Below are 11494 nucleotides of genomic sequence, written 5' to 3'. Positions count from 1 at the left end.
CACCTGATATTTTTGTTTTTAATTGATGCATGAAATAATGCAACTGTTATACTTTTGCTTTAGTTTCAGAGATATAAGCCAAAAACTGCATTTTACCCCTATGTTCTATTTTTGCCATGGTGGCCATCTTGGTTGGCAGGCGGGGTCATCGGACACATTTTTGAAACTGGATACCGTAATGATGATTGTGAATACGTTAGGTTAAATTTGTCTCATCAGTTTCAGAGGAGAAGATTTTTGTAAAAGATTACAAAAATTTATGAAAAATTGTTAAAAATCGACTTTAAAGGGCAACAACTCCTTAAGGGGTCAATTGACAATTCTTGTCATGTTTGACTTATTTGTAGATCTTCCTTAGCTGAACATTATTGCTGTTTACAGTTTATCTCTATCTTTAATAATATTCAAGATAATAACCACAAGAGTGCACACGCTGAAATGTCTCGCCTACTATACTGACCATTGATTTTATGTTGATAGTCCTACATATAAAGTTTTACTACAAGTATCATATTAACATTTATGATCCAAGAAAATGAGGTCAAGGTCAGATAAACCAAGCCGGAAATACATGTACACCTTTAATACAACCCCTCCATACACAGAATGTAGATGACCTATTGCTTATAGTATAAAAGAAACAGACCAAACCATGGAAATTCTTTACTGACCAATGAACCATGAAAATGAAGTCAAGGTCATTTGAACCTTGCCAGACAAACATTTACACCTTAAAATCATTCCAAGCATCAAATATAGTTGACCTATTGCTTAAGGTATCTAAGAAAAAAAGTTAACCAGGAAAAATGAACATTGACCAATCAACCATGAAAATGAGGTGAAGGTCAGATGATACCTGCCAGATAGACATTTACACCTTACAATCATTCCATACACCAAATATAGTTGACCTATTGCTTAAAGTTTAAGAAAAACAGACCAAAACACAAAAACTTAAAATAAGCAATGAACCATGAAAATGATACCTGAGTAACAAAATTCATCAACAATGTCAATAACATTACCATCAAAGTACCACTTTTCTTCAACCCTCACATTACCACCATTTCTGAATACCTTATTTTTGTTTTAGCATTGTTTACAGTCAAACCCCATTTACGAGTGTACAATAAAAGTGTGTCTAACATATCTTGTAAACCTTTTACAGAATCAGAAAACAGAATCTTATCATCGGCCTACATAAGGAAAAATAAAGATATTTCCTGTACTTCATACGGTACATTACCGCTACTTAAAAATTCCATTTTAAAATCGTTCACGTACAATGAAAAACGTATTGGAGGGAGTACTTCCCCTTGCATTAAGCCAACTGTACTAGTGAAATACCCTGACTAAAAACCATCAATACGTACACATGATTTTACATTTGCATACATCGATTTAAGTAATGATAAAAGTTTCCCTGTAATACCAATTTTTGACAATTTCAACCATTAATTCAGCCTAGATACTGTATCAAACGCCTGTTTGTAGTCTACAAAACAGCAATACACACGATTCTTGCTGAAAAGTGTTTTCTGAATCCAAACTGTGCATAAGTGATAATGTCATAGCTATCAGACCAAAGTAACAATCTCATTTTCAAAATGGACGTGAACAATTTGGCCAAATTACTAACCAAACTTATGCCGCGATAGTTTACAGGATCAGACGGATCGCCTTTTTGAAAACTGGAACAAGTATCGCAACTGTCCATGTTGTTGGAAAGTAACCGATGAGAATACCCTGTTGAACATTTCCTCTTAGAAACACATACTTATATTCGATTAACAAATCGTTTGGAATCCCGTCAATTCCATAACTTTTGCCACGTTTCAGTTTGGAAATACATTTCAAAATTTCTTCCTGCGTGATAACACGGTCAAGTTCTTCGTATGAAGCGTCGGAAATAGTGTCCTGTATACTCTGTGTGTCATTGAATATTGGAGTGTTACGTGAAGATAACTCTTTAAAATGTTCAAAAAATGACGAAAGGGGGACTTCTGGATTATTAGCGCGCTTCTTTTGAAACATTCTATAAAAATTTTTTGGGTCGCTTTTACGTAGATGCTCAAGCATGTCGCCTTCTTGACGTTTATACATGTACTGCCATTTTAACTTATTTTCCAGTACTTTGTATTGTCTCTTCGTAGTGATAAGTCTTTGGTGATTTTCAACTTTTTTGTATTTATTTAACATATTTAACGCACTTAAATAAACATGACGAAGTCTTTTACACTCACAATTGAACCATGGCTTATCAGAAGTTTTACAAACAAATTTTCGGCTAGTGCATTGAGAGTCATTCGGTTTATTACTGGTACTTCTAAAAAATGGCGCAACAATGTCCGTTAACTGGGTAGTAAAAGTCTCAATATAATTGTCAATACCATCTTGTGAGTTTTGAGCATCACAAAAAACTATTTGTAACAGCTTAGTAACCCACTATTCAAAATTAACGATTCGTAACACTTTTCTTTTAAGTTGTCGTTCTACCGAAAACTGCCAAATGTACTTGTAGATACATTACGGTTTTGTTGTTCATGTGTATAAAGCATCGCTTTGCATTGTAGACGTATATGTAGAGGCGCATGATCACTGAACGCAGTAAAGTTACTAACTTTAAACTGTTCCACCATGTGAAAATAGTCAAACGGTACTATAAGGTAATCAACGACACTCATACCACGCGAACCACAAAAAGTAAAATCGTTTGTGTCGACCATTCACAATTCGAAGTCCAGTACTTCTACACAAGTTTAACAGTTTTACTCTATACTCATTGGTACCTTGATCCGGATTCCTTCGAACAGGTAAATTATATTGTCACTCATATAATTAAAAATGTGATTGAAATCGTCAAAAATTGATCCATACAAACTATCGTTTTATAAAATCATTACCTATTGCAGTTCTAGCATTTATATCACCTAATAAAAATACATTAGAAGACTCAGTTGAATATCTTTCAACACAATTGATCAGTTCATAAAATATGTCACATTCGTACATTTTTGTCGAGCCTTCGACTTTAGTCGAAAAAGCGAGACATAGCGATCCTACATTCCGTCGGCGTCGTCGTCGTCGTCGTCGTCGTTGTCGTCGGCGGCGTCCACATATATTCACTCTGTGGTTAAAGTTTTTGAAATTTTAATAACTTTCTTAAACTATCCTGGATTTCTACCAAACTTGGACAGAAGCTTGTTTATGATCATAAGATAGTATCCAGAAGTAAATTTTGTAAAAATAAAATTCCATTTTTTCCGTATTTTACTTATAAATGGACTTAGTTTTTCTGCCGGTAAATATTACATTCACTCTGTGGTTAAAGTTTTTAAAATTTTAATAACTTTCTTAAACTATCCTGGGTTTGTACCAAACTTGGACAGAAGCTTGTTTATGATCATAAGATAGTATCTAGAAGTAAATTTTATAAAAAAATAAATCCATTTTTTCCTTATTTTACTTTTAAATGGACTTAGATTTTCTGCCAGGAATCAACACATTCACTCTGTGGTTAAAGTTTTTAAAATTTTAATAACTTTCTTATACTATTTTGGATTTGTACCAAACTTGGACTGAAGCTTGTTTATGATCAAATGCTAGTATCTAGAAGGAAATTTTGTTTTCTTCCAGTTAACATTACATTCAGTCTGCAGTTAAAGTTTTTAAACATTTATTAGATTCATAAACTATCCTGGAATTTTACCAAACTTGGACAGAAGCTTCTTATAATCAAAAGATAGTATCAAGAGGAATATTTTTATTGATTTACTTCCTCATTTTTGTTGAGCCTGCGATTAACAGAAAAAGTAGGCGAGACACTGGGTTCCGCGGAACCCTTACGAATTTTATAATATTTTGAGCTAATTAGTGGAAAATAGACACAGCCAACATAATAATCTTGACCACAAATTGTCACATCTTTTGATACTTGTAACCATATAATTATATCATGGAAAACTTTAGCAACTTTAATAAAGTTAGAAAAACAGTTTTTAATCATGAGGAAAATTCCACCTCCCTGTTTATATTTACTTTTTAATAAAGGAACAGGTTTACATATAAAACCATCTATAACATTATCATATGCATTGTCAATCCAACACTCAGACAAAATAATAACATCATAAGAACTAATATAATTTAAAAAATAAGGCTCAGACAGTTTATCATGTAGACCACCATTAATATTCCAATATAAAAATAAATGACAATGATGAAATACTTCTCGATGTATCCTAATCAGCTTAGGTATGCACATCGGCAAATAGTTCAAATCGGGACCCATTCTGAGAACTAGAACTAGCTTTCGGACTACCAATCTTGGAAGGAATTCTGGACTTGGTTGCCTTCTTATTGGTCCCTAAATACCCTGGAGCTGACTGAGCACCTGTTGTCGAATTATTTGACTTGTGAATTTTTTTGTAGACCTACTTGATTTCGAATGACTTTTTATGCGTTTGGCCATTTATGTATAATTTGTCTTCTTTAAGTCGGGCATGATATCCTAGACGCTGTGAAAATAGGCCATAGAATGTTTCTTCTTTCAATCCCCTCATAAGGATATTGTTCAAAGACGATGAAAGATGTATCTTTCATTTTGGTCGGGGCAGCTTTTAGAACATTGTTCTGTCCTTCCGGCTTTCAAATTTAGCCACTATGGTTCTTGGTTTGGCATCCTTGCATGGTCGGAGGCGGTGAACAACATGAAATTTGATTTCTTCATTTATTTTAAGTTTTTCCTAAATAAATTTCTTAAGGACTGCTTCCGTTTCGACATTATCCGGGTCTTCTTTTCACTTGGATCTTTGAGAATGCCACCAAATAGGAGAGTTTCCCTCATCGACCTTGACTGAACGTCACGAAGCTTTTCTTTAAGTTCCATATTTTCTTGTCTCATTTGATCAAATTCTTCCGTTAAAAAACAAAATCTGTAAGTCATTTTGTTAACTACATGCTCACATCCAGTTACTCTGTTTTCTATTTGCTTCATATCTTGTTTAACATTTCGGAAAGTTCTGTCTCTAATGACGAAAATCTGCTTTCGATCCCCCCTAAACATTTATCAATCGACGGTAAAGCATCAAGATGTGATAATTTTGAATAAATGTCACTTCACACTGATTCGAGACAGATTTGTGTGTTCAGTGTATTCGAAATTTGGGAGAGGGCTGATCGGAGAAAACCAATTTCTGTTGTGGGTTGCCAAGCAGGTGTGCGGGTGTGTTGAAAGGAACATAGTTTAGATGCTGTCCATATAATACTTGACGAACACTATCGATAGAATTTCCAACAGGAGTGTCCACTAATGCAGGGCTGTAAATTACCTGTCCTGTAAGGGGAGGCAGTTGAGTATCAACCGGCGAGCGGAGCGAGGCGAAAAATTATTTTGGACCCATTTTATGCAGAAAATGATATATTTTCGGGCATTTTCCCTGTATGCAATATACCACCACAGATTCCACCACTTGTTGAATTTTTGTTACATTTCAGTAAATAAACGCCTGGAATATATTGACGACAAACTTTGTCAGGATGTGAAATATATATAAAGACGGGATTAACGGGGGACTTCAAATACAAAAGACAACGTACCGGCTGTCTTTCGGAAATGTCTAGAATAGAGAAAAATTCACTCGACACTGATCGGGACCGGTTATTATAATCATATAAACTAATGTGTCATGGAACCTCGGCCCTTGACATAAAATTCACAGTCATACTTTCAATATTAACAACTGGTTAGTCTATGCACAAATTATGACGATTCTTTAATGTTTACCATTTAATGTAGCTCAAAATCAGGACCAGTTGCAACCTCGCGTTTTGTTCCTCAGACTGATTTGGCGAGACAACAGGATTTGTAATATGCCCGAGAATGCGCCTCAGGAAATTTTACGTGTGCAAAGGAGTTGAGTACCGTTCAGCGGTATTTACCAGATCTTAATATCGAACACACCCTGCCATTATGATTAATCACCTTGTTGGTTAAACTAACAACCAGTGCTATTAAAATAAGACATGATTTTAACCAATTTTTTTCTTTTCTGTTTTTTTTCTTCATTTTATATTTTTTTTGTCAGCCCGCAATAGGAGGCAACTGCCTACATGCCTCCATGTAATTTACGGACCTGTAATGAGTTGTTTACAATATGATTTTGAGTGTCCGCCATCATATGCAACTATTTCAGTCATAATTACGTTCGATAACTCTGCATGTTACTGGTTTAATTAGGATTATGTAAAATTTACTAGTTACCCGATGAATGGTTTAAAGAAAATTGAGAAAAATATAGTTCTTTCACCTCGGTTAATATCCATTCGAGGTCTTCTTTTATAAATATAAAATAATATCGTATTGAATTTCATTGAGAATCTGACAACACTAATCAACATAGGTATTGTCAAAACATACATCTACATAGGTATTGTCAAAACTTACATCGTGATTAGGTGCCATGTTTGTTTTCTTTGATTACGTTGATGTTATGACTTAATATCTCCTTAGTCTAGCTATATCCTTAGCTATCATTATAGTGACAATAACGTGTCATATTTAATTGCAATATAAACAGTGAAATTAAATTGAATTATTTGCATGGACAAAATAAGTGTCGAACATCGTCTACGTTTGAAAATTATTTGGTCGCCATTTTTTAAATTTTTTATAAAAAAACAACAGCATGTATCAGCTTTATCAAAAGGAACCAATGTTTGATTCTATGCTGCTTTAAGGTAAGACAATGACTGAAAACGCGAGCATCCAACAGTTATTTGATTTTCATTGTAACAATCTTACAAAATATATTTTTACCAAGTCGGCCCACGCTGTCAATGTGGTCGCCATCTTGAAAAATAATACCCGATTTTCTGAAAATAGCTAATTTTCAAATCAATTTGGAAGGGACGTAATAAAAAATTAAACTATTGCATGTACGATATTTCAAATATTTATGAATATAGTAATAAGCACATATTTCCACAATTTTTCCATCTGTTTTGTTTAAATCGCAATTTTAGGTTTAACACAACAGAAAATCCAATATTTATCGGAGTTGGATGATTTAACAGTGTGAATTATCGAGGCAACAAGACAAATTTTCAAAAGCATTTGGAAGGGAGAAGACCAAAATTTAAACTTTTCCAAAAGGCATAAATATATTTCTAAATATATGAGGAATTACTATATATTTCCACACTTTTTTTATCATGAACTTAAAGTAATTTATTTTATCGATTCCTGAAAGCCCCTGTGCATTTCTATACATTTTACTTGGGCATGATACGGGTGATGTGTGACGTCGCCAATGTCACGTAATGACTGCTATAGTTGGATATGTTTTTTTTTTATAATGGTAAACAATGGTCAATTTTCAGAGTATAACAATATCTTAATTACTTGTCTCTGTTGTACATACTTGCTTTATTGAATAGAATTAAACCATTTATGTCAAAAATTTTTAGTAATAGCACACATTCCTATATCAAAACTCTTTCTTGGTTACTTAGTAAACTATAATTTTTCATGATCGACATTCGCACCTTCTATCTTGTCCGCCATTGTAATAAGACATCTTGAAAACAGAATAAATATAAAAATGGTTTGGTTTGCATGTTTGCTATATCAGTAAATAAGTTTGCGGTTGAATGGCAAAACGTAACGATTTTGAAACATCAAAGAAACTAAGAATTTTGTGTAGTGTAATAAATTCTGTGCGTGGTACAATCGAATTTTAAGTTTAAGAATAATAGGTGGCAATGGACTTTTATAAATTAGATCAGAGTGTTGAAATGGGAAAAAGTGACAACTAATTGATATTATGGGGGTTGGGCTGAAAGATTGTTTTGTGGATTGACCATTCATGGCATAGGTTGCTTCGCATGCGGAATCCCCCTCCCCGGAAATGAAATGATCGTCCTCTTATCTCTTTAATATAGAAAGGGGATTATTTGTGTACTAAAAAGAAAGAATATAACTAGTATTCTGGTTTAGACACTTTACCTGAGATTTAAAATGTTTAACAATAATGAAACTATTTACATATATGTTCGGCACGGATTAAAAATGTACTTGAGTATTGTGATGATATATGACTGCCAATTGGACTTAACTTTTGATCAAGCACTTTGAGATCCCAAACCAAGAGTGTTGGTCTAGTACACAATGTATATTTATATCGTATTAACATGTGAACATGATTGTGAAAAATTTAGTTAAAATTCTTTTCCAAAAATACCTTGTTGTCTTCATACTAATATGCAACATCATTGTACATATACTATACCTTAATAAAATGAGAAGAGAATAAATCCTTTTTTACTAGATGTTGAAGCTCTTTTGGGACCGGGTTGACAAGAGATTTGCAAAATTTGTAATTGTTGACATTGTCATAGACTCTGTTTTTTTGCCGTTTGCATAACTTCAGTTTGACACAATAACAGCCTGAGTAGATCAAACAACTTTAAAACGGGGATCTTTTTGTGTAGGGTTTTACCTTTCAAAGGTAGTGGGGTTCGTGTTGCTCAATCCTTAGTAGTTTTCTATGTTATGTTTTGTGTACAGTTGTTTTTCTTTTGTCTTTTTTTTTTGCCATTGTGTTGTCAGTCTATTTACGATTTATGAGTTTGAATGTTCCTTTGGTATCTTACGCCTATCTTTAACATTTTACTCTTGTAGAATACTTAATTCTTCTGTTAAATCTTGATTATATTGTGGATAAACAATCAAGACTGTTATATTTTACAATGTGATAACCACTAAAATAATAAGTTTTTTTTCAGTTATGATCAATTATATATATATGCACACATTTTCTAAAATAAAACCCCACTACTTGTCAATGTTCTACAAAGCTATACATGTAGTAAGGTATATTCTTCTCATGTTCTGTGTAAAATCAAATCTAACGACAAATTAACAGCACATTTAAATCAATACCAAATTAAATACATTGACGGATTAATCGTAGTTTGTTTTTTGTCCAGCAAACACAATTTCTTATAAATTCATTGTGTATTTGAATAATTAGTATAAAAGAACAGAGTTCCAATGTCCCCCGCGTTGCACATATTTTATCTATCCCGGGGCAATAACTTTGCCTTTTTTAAAACAATTTATAAATAAAAAGTGTGCGCGGGGGACAAAAAAATATTTTTATTGTATTCTAAATATTTCAAACAGACTTTCAAGGGTACTACTTAATGTATACTATAAGTTTTATAAAAAATTGTATGCTTGAGAGCGCAAACGAGGCTATTTTCAATAAATTTAATATTTCAAAGGGTTAAAACTCCTTTAAAAATGTCGATCGTCCACCATTATAGAACTTGTCCGAGATATTGCTGATATTAACCTATAGTATAAGTTTTATAAAAATCTGGCAAGAATTGTACCTGTGAGAGCGGACGGACACACGGACGGACGAACGGACGCCCGGTATTTCCATATCCCCCGCAACACGTTACGCGGGCGACAAAAATAAATACGTTCTTTACTGTAGAAAAGTCAGTTTGACTACCACTTGAAACACTTGCTTGGTGGATATGGAGATAAGGACGTATGATCAATATTTTCTGTATATGTGGTACTCGTATGGTCAAACTCGGAAACTTATTTGAATCTTAATTTTACACAAATCAAAAGATGTACCCTTCTCAGATATGTGTTATCTATGTAGAGCCTTTCATAAGACAGGAACTTAGTAGATGCTTTTAATATTTGGAGAATTTAATAATGTCGGTGTTGATGGTATATGTTCAAGCTTTATGATAGTGGTCTTTAAGTCCACAATGATATCATCAATATAAATAAGAGAGCCTTGGCTAACACCGAACAGCAAGCTATAAAGGGCCCCAAAATGACTAGTGTAAAACAAATCAAACAGGAAAACCAACGGTCTAATCTATATAAAAAATGAGAAACGAGAAACACCTATGAACCACACCAACAAACGACAACCACTGAACAACAGGTTCCTGACTTAGGGCAAGTGCATAAAATGCAACGGGTTTAAACGTTTTAACAGGCGCCAACCTTCAATCAGCCTATTTGTCAGTGCTTCGGTCCTGACATGATTTGTAATATACAGTTATAAAAATCCCAAGGTGATAAATAAAGAAATTATCTAAAACTAATGTTTCAACTCCCTCAGGCAAAAAAAATGAAAACAACACGTTATATAATTTCATGCATCCGCATAGTTGCGCACATATGAATTTGGCTATTTGTGTTTTTTGTCCATTTTGATTACGTTTCTTTTAAATTGCCTACTTACTTTACATCACTGGCTATCAAATGTTCAGGTTTGAGCGCTCCTGATGAAGGTAAATACAGCAAAGCGTATCATAAGCACGCATTTTTTTAATTATATATTGCAGACGAACTGCGCGTGTGACTTACCTAATTGAACTTGGTATCTTTGATGATATAAAGAAAAGTCACCATCTCTGTTTGATCGCCTTTGATGTTTCAAAAAGTTTTTCTTAAACTAAAAGGTCATGAAATATTTTGAATTACAATTAAAAAGAGGCAGATGATACAAGAAAGACAATAAAAACATATAGATCGAAAAAAATAACCAACAGGACCATAACGAAAAACGAAGAAAAGACAAACGATAGTTTACAGAGCAATTCAATGAAAACTATAGACTCGATATCATTCGATTTTACATTGATTTCTAAAGGTTTCATTGATCAATGTTGATAGACATCTTAGATACAATATATGCTTTTGAATTTTTAACACAGACTGTGATGTTAAAATTAGCATAATATAAATTTGATAGGCTTCACATGTTCGTTTTCCAATTAAATTCATAATGATTTTTTTCTCTTGATGTTGACCTCTTGAATTTTAGGATAATGGTCACATAATGAAACTGCATAAACATGCAAACGACAACAAATCGATTCATTTATATAAAAAAAACATGTGTCTATACATGCATACTATGTACTAGTTTTTAGTAAAGCATTTGTCAAGAAGAAACAATTTATAAATTTTATTGAAGGGTACATATTAAACTTTATTCCGTGATTGCGATATCTTGAACAACGATGCACGCCCAACTCAAAATGAAAATAGTATGAATGTATTACATTGCTCTTGAAATAGCAAAACTACGGTTTATTATGGTTTGAGAACCATATAAACATATAAAAGTGATAGTTTAAAATTTCGTTTTCACAAAACATTACAGAATATTTTATTTAACAAATATTGGGAACATAAGAGATCGTTCAACTACAACATTTGTAACATAACACCAAAAAAACCTGAACTCAACTACATTTGATGCATACATTAGTTTCACAAGCGATGTAAACTAACGAGAATAACTAAATACGAAATATTGATTGAAGAAAATTTTCCTGGACTACTTATAGACAGATAAAATAAATTTTAGAAAGAAAAACAAACTGAAAATAGTTTTAAAACCAGCTGATATGAAACATTTTTATATCATATTTTCTTCTCGAAAAATGCTAC

Source organism: Mytilus californianus, unplaced genomic scaffold (genome assembly GCF_021869535.1).
Source record: "Mytilus californianus isolate M0D057914Y unplaced genomic scaffold, xbMytCali1.0.p SCAF_4, whole genome shotgun sequence".
Classification (NCBI taxonomy): domain Eukaryota; kingdom Metazoa; phylum Mollusca; class Bivalvia; order Mytilida; family Mytilidae; genus Mytilus; species Mytilus californianus.
This window is presented reverse-complemented; position numbering follows the sequence as displayed.